Source organism: Piliocolobus tephrosceles, chromosome 4 (assembly GCF_002776525.5).
Source record: "Piliocolobus tephrosceles isolate RC106 chromosome 4, ASM277652v3, whole genome shotgun sequence".
Classification (NCBI taxonomy): domain Eukaryota; kingdom Metazoa; phylum Chordata; class Mammalia; order Primates; family Cercopithecidae; genus Piliocolobus; species Piliocolobus tephrosceles.
In genome coordinates, this window is record NC_045437.1 from 137,249,207 (window position 1) to 137,263,843 (window position 14,637).

Genomic DNA, 14,637 nt, shown 5'->3' on the forward strand with positions numbered 1-14,637 from the left:
AGAATCTGGGATTGAAGTTATTGCCTTGACCACCTCAGACATCCTAACCTGAACTGACGAATCATATTTGTGTGCGTGTTTGCGAATTGGAACATATTATGTTTAAATTCAGGGTTTCTTTGTTTTCTCACTAATTTTTTCTGTCTGTTCTAGGGTCAGAAATTAAAATGGCAAAGCTCACAAATAATATCTCTCCCAGCTTTAAGAAAACTAAATGGAAGAAAGGAGTAGAATTTTAAGATTATTCAAAAATATGAATCATTTGCTATTACTGCCCGTGTTTTCTAAGACACAAAAGTTCCCTGTGGTTTTTGTCTCCTGGTCTGTTAGGTTACTGTCCATAGGCCTCAGAGTGGGCGGTGCCTGGAAGCTTGACAGCACCATCAAAATTCCTGGTGATTTATGGAGAAATCCATTGCTCCTCCAGCTTTGCTAGTAGGATTTTTTTTTTTTTTTTTTTGCTCCAGACTCTGTGATTATGAAATGTCACCGTGGAAACAGTTCAATATTCTTTTAAAAATATAAATGTGACTAAAATGAAAAACTACCCAGAATCTCAAGCTCTCTTAAAGTCCAAGCTTTCTGTAAAAACAAGCAGATTGATTTTGTGTAGGGTGATGAGTATGCTCGTCCTCTAAAAATAATCTTGCTTCCACTGCCCGATGACGAGTCTGAAATTTCATTGTTAAGGATGCAAGAGACCCCTATTAGAAGGAAAAATACCAGAGAACAACTTGCTAGAGACACTGTGACAGCCAAAGGATAATGCAGACTCACAGAAACAGAGCAAGACCTAGTGTGTCCAGAAATTTGCTCTATAATGTGTACATACCTACCCCCGACTGGGCAGCATTCTACATACATTGGAGTAGTTTATCAGACTTAAAACTTGACATCCAGATTGATAAGTTCAGTGGGGTCACATACAGGGATTTAACTGACTAAATTGAACTCTGCTTATTTGGCAAACTTGAAAGATTGAGAGGCAGAGGGAACAACTGGGAAATTTAAATAGTTGCCTTTTAAATGTCACTCTTCAACTCACTCGTTGCACGTCCAGGAGTCAGCGTGAGTTGGAAGAAATCCATGGGGTGTTCCTAGAGTTGGTCTTGGACCTCTTGGTGCTTTCATGATGAAAGCATCTTACCTCACTGGGACTTTCTTGGGTAAAAAAACACACACATTTTTGTTCAGCACAGGAAAAGGCCAGTGGGGAAATCTCCTTTCTCCATGATTAAGTTCAAAGATTTTTAAGAGTAATTTTAACAGTTTAAGATTTTCTTGTGACACACTGTTTATGTTCTCAGCCCCATATAAGATCAGAATCTACCAAATCAGCCATCATTTGTATAGATACATAACCTGATGATCCAAGTGGTTAGTTGATAAAGTCACACAGGTGATAACATGAAGAACCAAATTTCAAAAAGGTTCTACTTTTAAAAGCCAATTCTGATCTGTGACAAGCTGGCATCAAGGGGTGCTTACGAAGGATGATAAAGGTTTCCCTCTATGCATACCCATTCCCTCTGCTTCCTTAGCAAGACACCCTTATATTGTTGAGTATGGCAGTTTGTCTAGCTAGCTTCAAGTCTGTATTTCTAAGCCTTTCTTATAGATATTTTATATAGGAAAGTCATTGGTAGAAATTTGAAAAGAGACTTACTCACAAAGAAGCTATGCTTGCTTTCCTTCCTTCCTTCCTTCCTTCCTTCCTTCCTTCCTTCCTTCCTTCCCTCCTTTTCTTTTCTGGAACATTCACTTAATGACTGGAGCTTCAGCAGCCGTTAGGAACCACAAGGCAACCTAGAAGAGAGAAGTCATTCAGTAAGTATAGTAGAACAGAGAAATAAGAGATACTGAGTCTCTAATGACTACATACCCATCACAACATGTCTTTTATAGTAGGGAAAAATGAACTCGTGTATTGTTTAAGATGCTGTTACTTTGGGCACCTGTCACTATTAGTCAAAGAGAATGATAAGCTACAGTTTTTATAAACACTTCTATTATAGGTCATTGAGCAATCGGAGAAGAAAATTTAAATTTTAGAGATGCAAGTGATTCTATTTGGTCCAGCTGTCTTTATTCTTTAGAGTGAAATAATGAAAGCTAGTTATTCATTTATTTGAAAAGCATTTATCAAATGTGTAGGACAATGACAAATTCAAGGAAACTGAGATAAATAAAGACAGTACTTTCCTACAAAGTACTCACCATTAAGCTGAGGAGTTCCATTAAAGACCTTTAAAAATTCATCCAGGTGAGAGTTATAATGGAGGAATGTATAAGGCACCTTAAGAATATAGAAGTTGATTATCTAATTCAACTTTGGAAAGGCTAGGTGACATTAAGAAATGTTTTTACAAGAAATGAGCCCATGGAACAAAGCTTCAAGAAGGAGTAGAAAGTTAAATAGAAAAGAACTGACTGGTCAATGGCACATAAAAAGCCTGTGACAAGTTCAGGCTTTCAACCCCAGAGTCTTAAATACTACTGCTTTCTGCTTGCTACTAATTTAATTACTGAACATGTTTTTATATAGGAATTTATCCATTTTACTGAACATACAACGATTCTTCTTCTCCACACTGACTAACCGCATTGATGACCAACTGAGATGTCAGGGCAAACTGGGGAAAATATTAATGAGATAATTTTAAATATGAAATTAAACTGATTTTGATTTTAAAAAGTATACATGTTTCTTATAAAAAAAACAATTTGGAAAAGCATAACAAAGAAAGAAATACCTGAAATAGTACCACCACAGCAGGCCCTATTTAAAATAACAAAATCTCGTAACTTCTTACTTTAATAGATGCCCACCACAGAAAGGAAGAAAGGAAAGAAAGAAAAATATATCTTTACATTTTCTGTTACCTCCTTTATTAAACAGGCAATGGCTTTCCGAAGCACTGGAGCTGACATCAAGGGGTGCTTACGAAGGATGGTAAAGGTTTCCCTCTATCTATACATACCCATTCCCTCTCCTTCCTTAGCAAGAGACCTTTATATTGTTGAGTGTGGAAATTTGGCTAGCTAGCTACAAGTGCTGGCTACATTTTTCCCTCCTATGAAAGACATTTTGAGATGAGTACATAGTCATTAGAGACTCAGTAAGCTATAGATCAGATTCTGCCCACCACTCTCAAAAATATAACATTTCTACTTTAAACAGAGCAATTCAACTTTTATTCATTTATTTATTTATAAATGGGGTTAAGAGCCATATCTCAACATTGAGCAGGCTACTTGAAAAACCAGGGACATACAGATGAGTAGGCAGGCCAACAAGTTGGTATTCCTTGAAAATAATCCCCTCTGAACATTGCCAGTTGCTTACAGAGGCAGAACATTGCACAGGGAAAGAATAGAGCAAAAAGAGATCTCATGGCATCTACACTTAGCCTCTCTTTAATTGTCCAGGAAAATTCAACTTTGGTTGAAACCAGCACGTTACTCAGCCACCTCTTTAGCAAGAAGCTGTGTCTGGTAAACTGCTTTTGGCTACGGGTAACAGAACTCTATGTCATGCTGTCTTAAATAATGAGGCTATTTGATGTGACAGGAAATCCAGAGGCACATGGAATTCAGGATTGGTTGATACAGTAATCCAGCACTGAACTGCTTTCTCTTTATTGGCTCTGTCATCTTCACTGTTGTCCTCAGGCTGTCCACTCACAGTGCCTAGATGTCTTCCAATAGCAGCTGAGTCATATCCTGCAAAGCCCAGGAAAGAGAAACCTATTTCATGTGAAGAGAAAATGTTTTTCCTTCATGTCTAATTGGGTCAACAAAGCTCAAATACTCATCCCTGGCCCAAAAACAGACTCTAAAGGAATGCCAGACACTAATTGGCTTAGAGCAGGGATCTGCAAACTTTCCCTGTAAAGAAGCAGATAGTAAATAATTTAGGCTTTGTGAGACATATGGTTTCTGTCACAACAATCCAACTCTGTCGTTGTAGTGCAGAAGCAGCTATAGACAAAATGTAAATGAGCGTGGACGTGTTCCAATAAAACTTTATTTATGTGTATAAAATGTCCAGAACAGACAAATCTATGAAGACTGAAAATAGATTATTGACTGTCTAGAGCTTGAGGTACTAGGGGGATAGAGGGATGATGGCTTAAGGGCATGAGGTTTCTTTTGCGGGTAATGAAAATGTTCTAAAATTGATTGTGATGATAGTTGTATAGCCCTGTGAATACACTGAAAGCCATTTAATTGTATACTTTAAATTGGTGAATTGTGCAGTATGTGAATTATATCTGAATAAAGCTGTTAAAAAAGTTATGGCCACAGAAATTAGAATTTTGTATAATTCGTATGTGTCAAGACACACTATCCTTCTTTTGGTTTATTTTACTAGCCATTTAAAAATGTAAAAACCAGTCTTAGCTTACAGGCAGCAGTGGCTAGCCATGCTTTGTCCATGGGCTTTAGTGTGCCGACTCCTGGCTTAGACTAATTAGGATGCCGTTCTGGAGGCAGTGGATGGGTGGGCCTCTCCTGTTTCAAATGAGGGAAAGGTTGACATCTGAAAATAATCGGGACTCCTTTAGAGAGGAATAACAAGGAAATAGCTGACTGCAAGGCAGATAGCTGTGCCCCTTGAGACAATTTAGGAAACTTCTCTTGCTAGTCAAACATGATCTTCGGGCATCAAACCCTTAGCCTCAAGCCCCTTAGCAAAATATTATTTCCAATCCCTCCATGCCAAAAAAGCAATACCTTTTTAAATTCTATTCCCATATTTTAATTTTCTGATTGAAATTCAAAAACTCTCATCTTGACCAATTACCCACATGATAGGCAGTCCAGGGTGGCCTGTCTTGTGGATGGGGTGTTAATCTCTCTACCTCTTACTCTCTGTCTCTGTCCCTAGGAGCAATTCTAGTATATAAAACTTTATCTCCTTAGATTTTCAATGAGATATGTGCAGCCTCATAGATCCTCCCAGGGGAATAGGAGTCAGGGATCCCTTGCTGTCAGAGGGAGACAAAGAAGCTCCACCTATGTGCACAAATAAACCATTCTGAGTGACTCCCTGTGGTCCTCACTGCTAAATCAAGGCTTCTGTGGCTTAGGTAACTGCCTTTTTGTAGCCTCTCTGGCAACTAATGTAAGAAACAAAGCTGCCTCCTTTTGCTTCTATTCTGACTTCAGATTTTGGCTTCCCAAGTTTGAGGGGAAGTATGAAGCAGTACAAAGATCACAGGAGAGAAAGTCAGGAGACCTGGCCTTGAATTGCTTTATGACCTTGGGGCCGTCCCTTCACCTACAAGATAGACAGTAATGAGAGCACCAACAGCAGTAAAGATAAATTGCTCTTCTGAGTCTGGAGGATGAGAAGATGATCCCTTCTAGCTTGGAGGAGAGAAACAGGCTCTTAAAGCAAGAGCCTATGAGATCAGACATCTGGGAGAAGTGGGAACTGAGAGAAAAGATAAAGGGCCAGAAGTGGTAAGAGTCTGACATTGATTTGAAATTCACGGAGTGTGCTAGAATGCTTGAGGGTTGAAGGACAGAGTGTGGAGATAGGGCTGGAAAGGGAAGCTAGGAATGGATCTGATGCTAGCCTTAGAGGAGGAGTGTGTGATTCATCTGAGGAACTCTGACCAAGGCAGGAGGAAGTCCTGAGGGATAAGGAGGCTCACCTGGCACTCAGCCTGCTGCCCCTTCTGTGATCCCAAATTTCTGCCTTGCTGAGCACAAACTGGGGAGAAATTCCTGGCCACAAATCTGCCATTGCTGTCTCCTGGTTACAGTTCCACTCATGTTCCCTTCTCTACTATGAAGGATGGATTTGTCTGCTTCAGTGTGTTAAGGCAAGTTCATTTCACTTTAAAGTGAACAAAATTGAGTTCACTGACTTTACAAAGCTTCTGGTGCACACTCCATGTGATATTTCATCACCTTCCTAGAAAGGCCCTCTAGAAGGCTGCTCAGTGTTTCCAAAGGGAATTACCAATCTCCCTCCAGGAAAGAGAGTACCCTGTAAGGTAGTGAAGAGCAGGGGATAATGGGGGGTAAGCAGTTCCCTCAAGAATAATCGAAGCTGCCAAAATAATCAGAGCTGCCATTTCTTCAGGCTTGCAGGGAGTTGGTCCTGAGGAGAGCATGTGAACAACCCCAGGAAATTGCCTTCACCTTAGCGAGTTTTACAATGAAGCTTCCCTTCTAAGTAATGGAGCAAGCCTGTTAGTCATCTAATTGGAAAGAACTGTGGGTGAATAGGATAAAGGCCTGGGGAAAGCAGGTATTAGCAAATGCTGGTGCACCTCAGGTGAGCCTGGAGGGGGTGTCAGCAGGCTGCCTCTAATAGGTGGAAAGGACACTCTCTCCCTGCTCCAGAAAAGCCCGAAAGGACACTTTCTTCCTGCTCCTAAAAAGTTTTGCTCCATCTGGTGACATTGACCTGTGAATTCGCCTTGAGAATTGAACTCTTTGGCTTCAGCCTGCTCTACAGCATGCTCTTTCGAGATGCCAGTGCCCTTTGAGAAGCAGCATATGCAGGTGCGTAGCTGTGTGGATAGCACTGTGGATAAAGGCCAGGGCTTTGGGGTCACACAGCCCTGCATTTGAATATTACTTCTACCAGAGAAAGCCCTATTGAAATAGTTGCTTATGTTTCTAAGCCTCATCTAGAAAATGGGATAATTATAATCCACTTCCTAGGGTGATTGTGAGGATAAAATGAAGGTATGGGCACATGTCAGGCACAGTTCTACATGTCTTTACATGCACTACCTCATTTCATCCTCCTGACTACCCTATGAAGCAGTGACTATCAGCATTCCCACTTTACAGATGAGGAAAGTGAGGTACCCAGATACTTGGCAGAGTTGAGATTTGAACCTAGACTGACTCCAGAGCCTGAGCACCATGCTATGCACCTTGGTACACCATTGGGGCTCAACAAATGGATATTTGGTATTGTTAGTGTATAAGATTTTATAAGGTGCTTTAGTGTCAAAGGTTCCCAGACTCTGGAAAACCCTAGTGGCACAAGGAAGAGTAAAGAGGTGAAAAGGAGAGTCAAAAGGACAAGAGCAGCAGGGCCCATGGCGTCTCAGGAATTGGGCTGTAAACCTGTCTCATGCGGTAGTGAATGCCCCCAGTTTAGGGCTGACAGCACTCCTGCCTGCTTGTCCAGTAAAGACCCACGTCCCATTTATGGGGCTGGGCTTGGCAGTCAGCAGGTTTGTGTGCCAAGCTCTGCTCTGATGCCCCTCGGCTTAGGGAATTCAGAAAAATCATAAAATCACTGTGAGCCTCCATTGTGCTGTTTGTGAAAAGAAATAATCCTCTTTGCTTCCCCTCACAGTAAGGTTTTGACTGTTCAGTCCCAATGTGGAGATGAGAAGTTTTATGTTAGGAAAACACAACACTCACCCAAGTAGAAGAAGAAAGTTGAATTGGGTTACTCAACTCTTTTGCCTTATGTATTCATCCATTAAATGAATATTGATCTAGCACCTGCTTTGTTCCAGGCCTAGTGTTAAGACCAGTGGTGACGTGAACAAGATAAAGTCCTGTCTTTAGTTTTCTCACAGTGATGGATATGCCTGCAGGGTGCATCAGAGTGTGATAAACACCCTCTAGAGTCAGGCTATACAGTACCCTGAAAAAAGAAAATAATTCTGACAACTGGATGGGTACTATTAAACCTAACTCTCATGAATGTATCAATTCCTTTGTACTATACATAGAATGAGCTAATATTATTAGTTAGAACCCACTCCTAAGTTTTTGGGGAAAGAGACAGCAAATTCAAGAAATCAAAGTGACCCTGTGAATTTAGCTTAGCTTTAAGGAAGCTTTACGAAGGGACTGGAAGGCAGCCCATTCTCTCTTACTTTCTCCAATTCTACATCTATTTGCAGGAAATGATCATAGACTTATTAGTTATTCAAGACGGACTATCTTTTGGGGATCCCTAAGATTGTCATTTCTAATCTTAGACACAAGGACTCTTGGGGCTCACAGGACATGCCCTGGGGCAGGAAAGAAAGATACTTTTATTTCACAGGATGTTGCATCTGGGTGCTTTAGACAGGGTTTTGAAGAAGCAAAAATGTTGAAGGGTTTTATGTTTTATTAACAAAAATAGCCAATTCAATCAAAATATTGTTTCTCTAGCAGTTTGGTGGTTGAGTGTTGATGATGTGTATAAACTGCACAATAACTAGATAGCAATAGGTCTGGGGAAACTAAACCATTACTTTTTTTTTTTTTTTTTTTTTTTAGACAGAGTCTCACTCTGTCACCTAGGCCGGAGTGCAGTGGCACGTTCTTGGCTCACTGCAAACTCCGCCTCCTGGTTTCAAGTGATTTTCCTGTTTCAGCCTCCAGAGAAGCTGGGATTACAGGCATGCGCCACCATACCTGGATAACTTTTGTATTTTTAGTAGAGACGGGGTTTCACTATGTTGGCCAGGTTGGTCTTGAACTCCTGACCTCAGGTAATCTGCCCACCTCGGCCTCCCAAAGTGCTGAGATTACAGGAGTGAACCACTGTGCCCAGCGCTAAGCCATTACTTTGAAAGGCCAAATGGGTGAACCTGAGGCCTTATGCTGAAGTTTAGTGTCAGAGTTTAATGTTCTTTTCCCAACCATTGACACAGACCAGAAGACTTCCTCCATTTGCCCAGAACAAGACATCCAAAGGTGCCTTCTTTCCCAAGATGGCTGCCAAAGCCCTATTTCCTATTACTATCACTTTTATTGTGGAGTAAATCAAATTATTGCAGTGAAACCCCACTATAAATGACTGTGTTTAACAAGGAAAAGGTATAGTGGTGAATTCTCATTAATCCAACACTTTTATTGGATCCCTCTGAGGTGGAGGGGACTACTGGAGGGCTGAGGACACAGCGATAAACAAGAAAGTCCTTGATCAAACAGAACCTATGATAGGGAAGAGAGATAAAAGGATAAATAAACAGATAGATATTTTGATTTCACTCAGTGATAAATATTTAACAAAGAAAAATAGAGTAAAAATAGACCAATAGGAGGGGAGAAAGTCATCACTTTAGATATGTGGTCAGCAACACCTATTTCAGGATCGAGAATAGGTCATTTGAATAGGATCTGAATGAAAGGAGGTGCTATTTAAATACCTGGGAGAAAAGCTTTCCAGGCAGAGAAAATAGCAAGTGCAAAGGTCTCAAGGCTAGTGCAAGCTGAGTTTAGTGTTCTGGCAAAGCAAAAAGACCAGAGTGGTTGGAATAGAATAATCCAAAGAAAGAGAAGTAGGAAATGAAGTTGGAAAAATGGCAAGAATCCAGACCATGTAGGGATTTGAAGACAATAGTAAGGATTTGTATTTATACAAGTGAGTTGGGAAACAATTAGAGAACTTAATCTGGGGAATGATATAATCTAAACATAGGAAAGATCGTTTTAGCTTCTGTGATGGGAATAGACTGTAGCAGGATGAAAGGGAGAGGTTAATCAACTATGGTCTTTCTGAAGTCAGAATCAGAGAGCTGCGATGGATTGGTAATGTCTCTTATCAGGAGGTAGTGGGGAGGTTGGGGTAGAGGGAGGTAGGTAGCTTGTGTCTCCACCTTAGGAGAAAGTACAGACCCGGCAGTCAGAAAACCACTTCCTAAATGCCTGACCATATGCAAATCACTTAAGTTGGGTGTCAATTTTCTCATCTGTCAAGAGGATGAAAGCATCTCTTAGGAACTTCTAAGTGTCACAAGAGACAACATGTTGTCTGACACATAAATGTTCTATAGCGACAAGCCATTATTTATCTCACCTCTCATTTACAGAGAAGCAAACTGAGACCCAAAGAAAGAACAGGCTTTGCTCAGCCACGCAATTAATACCTGGCAGGACCAGGTCTAGGTCCAGACTCCTATCTTCCAATTCCCTGTGGCAGGAGGGAAAGGGTAGAGAGGAATGTCAGGGCAAAGGGTATCAGGAGGGGCTCAGAGAGATGCAGTACATCTTGAATTGGACCCTCTTCTCCCAGTCCCTCACTTTGGGTGTGCGAAGTTGGCAAGAATGGTTTCATCGTGAAGCAATTGCTCATTCCCTGTGCCTTTTCACTGGTGACATCTGAATATAACATATCAGCACGGAGCCCATTTGCTCAGGATCTTCTCACTTGGGCCTTCCCATCCATCTGTTTTCCAACTGCTCTTTCTGTTTATAGCAGGCTACACCTCTGTCCCAAGTTAGAAGAGGTTTGACAGCTCCTTCCAAGCCACGTGGTTGCCTCCTCTCAGCGTGTGTGTTGCGGCTGGGTTGGGGGGGTTGGGGCGCGGGGTGGTTCCTCATCACTGAGTCTCCTTACTGGTAACATTTTCTTCTGTCACTGACTGCAAAAATACTTTTCCTGAATCATACCATGCCAGTCCAACCTGCTTAGTGCATAAATGAGAAAAGAGAGGCATAGGGTCACATAGCACAGGGTCACACAGGGTCAGCCAAGGTCACATAGCAACTCAGAGGCAGAGCTAGGACTAGACCTCTGGTTTCTTGATTGCTAACCCAGTGCTCACTCCATCGCCTCATCCTGTGCCAGGATGGGTGACCCAGCCCTCTTCTCATCTTCTTCTGCAAAGATAGAACTGTAGAGACCCAAGGGGGACTTTCAGAAGTGATGCTGTGAGGGTGGCTAATAGATAAGGTAAGAGAGAAATCATCTTTGTAAAGCCTGAAGAATGAAAATATTTATTGTCCACTGTGAGGTTAAATCCTACAGTTTCTCTTGCTCTCTCTCTTCCAGTTACCCTCTGTCATTTTGCACTGGTGACACACAGCCCTGTGTTGTATCATATCTCCTCATGAGGGATGACACGGGGAAGACCATTTATCCTTCTCTCCACATAGCACTATGACCAGGTACAGATGGACAGTTAAGAAGGGTTAGAAAGGAAGTCAGCAGTAGTCTTGCCAGAAAAAAGAACAATGTAGTGTCTTAAAGGGAAAGACTTTCATCTCAAAATCTCTTCTTTCAACCTCTTTCTAGCTGACAAGTCATTTACACATTTCAAGCTTCCAAGGGCTCCTCATATGTCAAGCAGGAATAAAAATTTCTATCCTGCCTGAAGCCAAAGGACGAAGCCCAAGATTGTATGTCCCCCAAGATCAAGGACTAGAAATCTTAGTGAACATATTAAGACAGAGTCAGGAGAGGCACAGAGGAGCATGGGCCCAGGAGCAGGGGCACTGACTCAACATCCAGCTCTGTCCTGGCCTGTCTGGTGTCCTTGGAGAGGCCACTTAAGCTCTTTGGTGCCTCCGTTTCATCCAAAAATGGAAATAGCCTGCCTCATAGAGGCTTTGTAAAGCATCAGTGAGGTGAAAGTTATAAAACAATTAGGCATCATTACCACTGCTATTGTTATTATCCTTCTTATTTTTTTCTTAATACTCAATAACTTTTGGAGATTATTCTTCTTCCACATATGATGAGAATCAGAGAAATCTGCTCATTGTTTAATGCTGCCTTAAATGTCTGCTGTCTTATGACGTCTTCTTCCATTGTTCTTACCCCCTGAAAATAAGAAACAGAGGTATTCCTCCTTAGAGCTTGTATAACACTTTACCAATACCTCAAGACTGCAGTGCATACTGTGTTAAATCATGGCACAGTTGACTGTCTTTCTTGATGCTCCTTGAAGAAAGCCAGACAAATTATGTTGTACTCCTTCCGAGCTTGATGATCCTTGTACAAATTACTATCCAAGTGTAATTTTCAAAAATAAAAATAAAAATTTAAAAAGCCATGACTTCCATACAAATATAGAGTGAACACACATCAGAGATTATCTCATTAATGAAGTAAGCAGAAGGACAATAAAGCTCAAAGAAGGATCTGAGAGGTGTATATGGAGTCACTGAAAAAAAAAAAAAAAAAAAACAACATGGAAATAAGATGGCTAAATTATATACAAAGGTAGTTAATGTCCTTCAGGCCAGTGAAACCACAGCTTCTGGGGTTATCTTTTCTACTAGACAGAAATCATTTGCTCTCTACCAGGCAGAACTTATTTGCGACTTATTTATCATTTACAAATTAACACCTTGCATGAAATAATCTGGACCTAATTAATTAGAAACCAAAGGAAGTCCATTCCCCTTAAGAATCAGATAAACCTTGTGTGAGCCCATTAGAGCTCCAGTACTAAAAGGATGTGTGGTTATCCCTTTCTCTGAATTCCCAGGTTTTGGATAGTTTTTAATCATTACAAACCTCTCTAAACCTCAGTGCCTTCTATCTGTAAAGTGGGGACAACAATACCTATGTCTGAGAGCTGGTTTTATGGTTACGTGAAGCCAAGCACATAACGTACCCAATACACTGTCTGCTGTGCTCAGTGCTGGCACATGATTAGCCAAATACTATGGTCCAAGCTTTGGAAGGAAAATGAGTGTCTACTTTGTGTCAAATACTATGCTATGTTTCACGAATGCTTTTATGTATTTCACTTACCTTAGAAATACCTGTCGGGTGAGTGTGAATTTAGTTCAAATTTATATGCAAGGAAATTCAAGTTATCAGGAGTTAAGTGACTTGACTGAGATCTCAGAGGTAGGGAATACAGAGTAGGTCTGTGATTCCAAAACTCTTTCTGTAAATGTTGCTGCTTCTTTAAAAGAAAAAAAAGAAAAAGAAAAAGAAAAAGAGAAAAACCACAGGACAAGTATTTTGTACAGCATTTGCAATGAACTCAAATTTGATTTAATGACGTTTATTCATTTTCCTGTAATTCATCCAGATTTTGTTCCTTCCTTTGCCCCTCCCCACCCTTCCCAACTCCTAAACCAAAAAGCTTTTCTCTTTACCATTCACTTAGCACTTCAAAGTGGGAAGGATGTGCCTCTGAGTGAAACATTGTGCTGGCAAAATGACACTTCATTTTCCAGGAGCCCTAACAAAGCCTTTTGATTTGAATGTCAATGCAGCAAGTATGATTAAATGTAAGATTCACTTTTACATTTCCCAGCTGCAAAATAACTTGTACAGTTCAATTAGTTTGCCATGTGATTGAGGATGCAGCCCCTAAAAGTTGCTATGATGATGCAACAAATGAGAGTGGTGTCAGGACTGGGGCCCAGGGTATTTCCAGATACTGAAATTGAAAAGGTTACAGGTTGGGAAGATGATGCAATTTACTTGTCTTTAGAGTCCTCTAAAGAGGCTGTGTTTCTACTCTTTCTGTGATACTTGGACTCTCCATACTGACATGAAGACACACATCTTTTCTTCTTGGAGAGAAAATTAGCCACAGGCAGGACCTTTGGTTAGTCTCTTTCTCTTTTTTTCTATCTCAAATCATGTGCTGTCCTCAGACAATTCAGGATCTGGAAAGAGTAATCTAGAAAAAGAGTCAAGATCTTATAATTTTATCCATGATGGCTTAAGGCCCCCATCCCTTCCTTTTGGGGTCCTCTTGTTCCTGCCAAAGAAAATACCCTTCAGTTCTTACCAGCACTCTGTTGGATAGCATGGTCCCCTTGACTCTGAAGTGATTTGAGCAGACACCTGAACGAAGTCAGGGAGTAATACTTCTGAACATCTATGGGAAAAATATTTCTCCTATTTGTTTCCTTCAAGGCAGTTTTCAGAAAGTGTCATAATTTGTTTTATTTTCTATTTTCTGTATTCCCTTTACTGAGCTCTATCTAAGCCCTAGACAGCAGACATCATATTTACTTAGTTTTCTAGTGTACTTTACCACACTTAGCACAGAGCTTGGGACTAGTAGGAATGAATGATGTCTGGATATGAATTCTGACTCTTTCTGGATCTTTGGGAAGGACACTAGTTTTGCTAGATGCTAATCTCCTCCTTTGTAAACCGAGGGTGACCATCCACCTCTGCATACTTCTAGGGTTGTGTCAGGAAAGTTAGTAATGGACATATGTCCATTACTGAGCTTTTTAAATGGTAAGATGCTACAGAAATAAAGGACTTTTTGGTTGGGATGGATGGGGCCTTTTGGATGTGTGAGTATATAGAGTAATAGCAGAACCAAACAAGTTCTTTTCTTACAGGAGAATTCACTTAAAGATGTGCGTAGCAAGAGGTTATCAATATCCTCATTAAAATGTCCCCAGAGAGTCACACTAGTAAAATCTTCTCTTAATCTCTTCTGTAGGAGCATTGTAAGAATTCATTAAGGTTGGTAGAAAGATTTGATAACCACCAATAATAGGTGTGACAAGAGTGTAACTTTATGTTATAAAACATGGAATGGATTGTTTTCTGGATCAGTTAAGCAGGCAACAAGGGAGGACAATTTGAGGAGGTGCATTGCAATGCCTGGTGAAGAATGAGTACTGGATTTAACTGTTGTCCAGCTAGCTAGCTATCTTTCTTCCTTTCTTCCCTCCTTCTCTCCTTCCTTCCTTCCTTCCTTCCTTCCTTCCTTCCTTCCTTCCTTCCTTCCTTTCTCTTTTTTTCTTTCCCTCTCTTTCTTTACTTTTCTCTTTTCTTTTTCTTTTCTTTTCTCTTTTATTTTCTTTTCCTTCCTTCCTTTCCTCCCTTCCTTCCTTCCTCCCTTTCTTTCTTTCTTTCCTTTCTTCCTTCCTTCCTTTCTTTCTTTCTTTCTTTCTTTCTTTCTTTCTTTCTTTCTTTCTTTCTTTCTTTCTTTCTTTCTT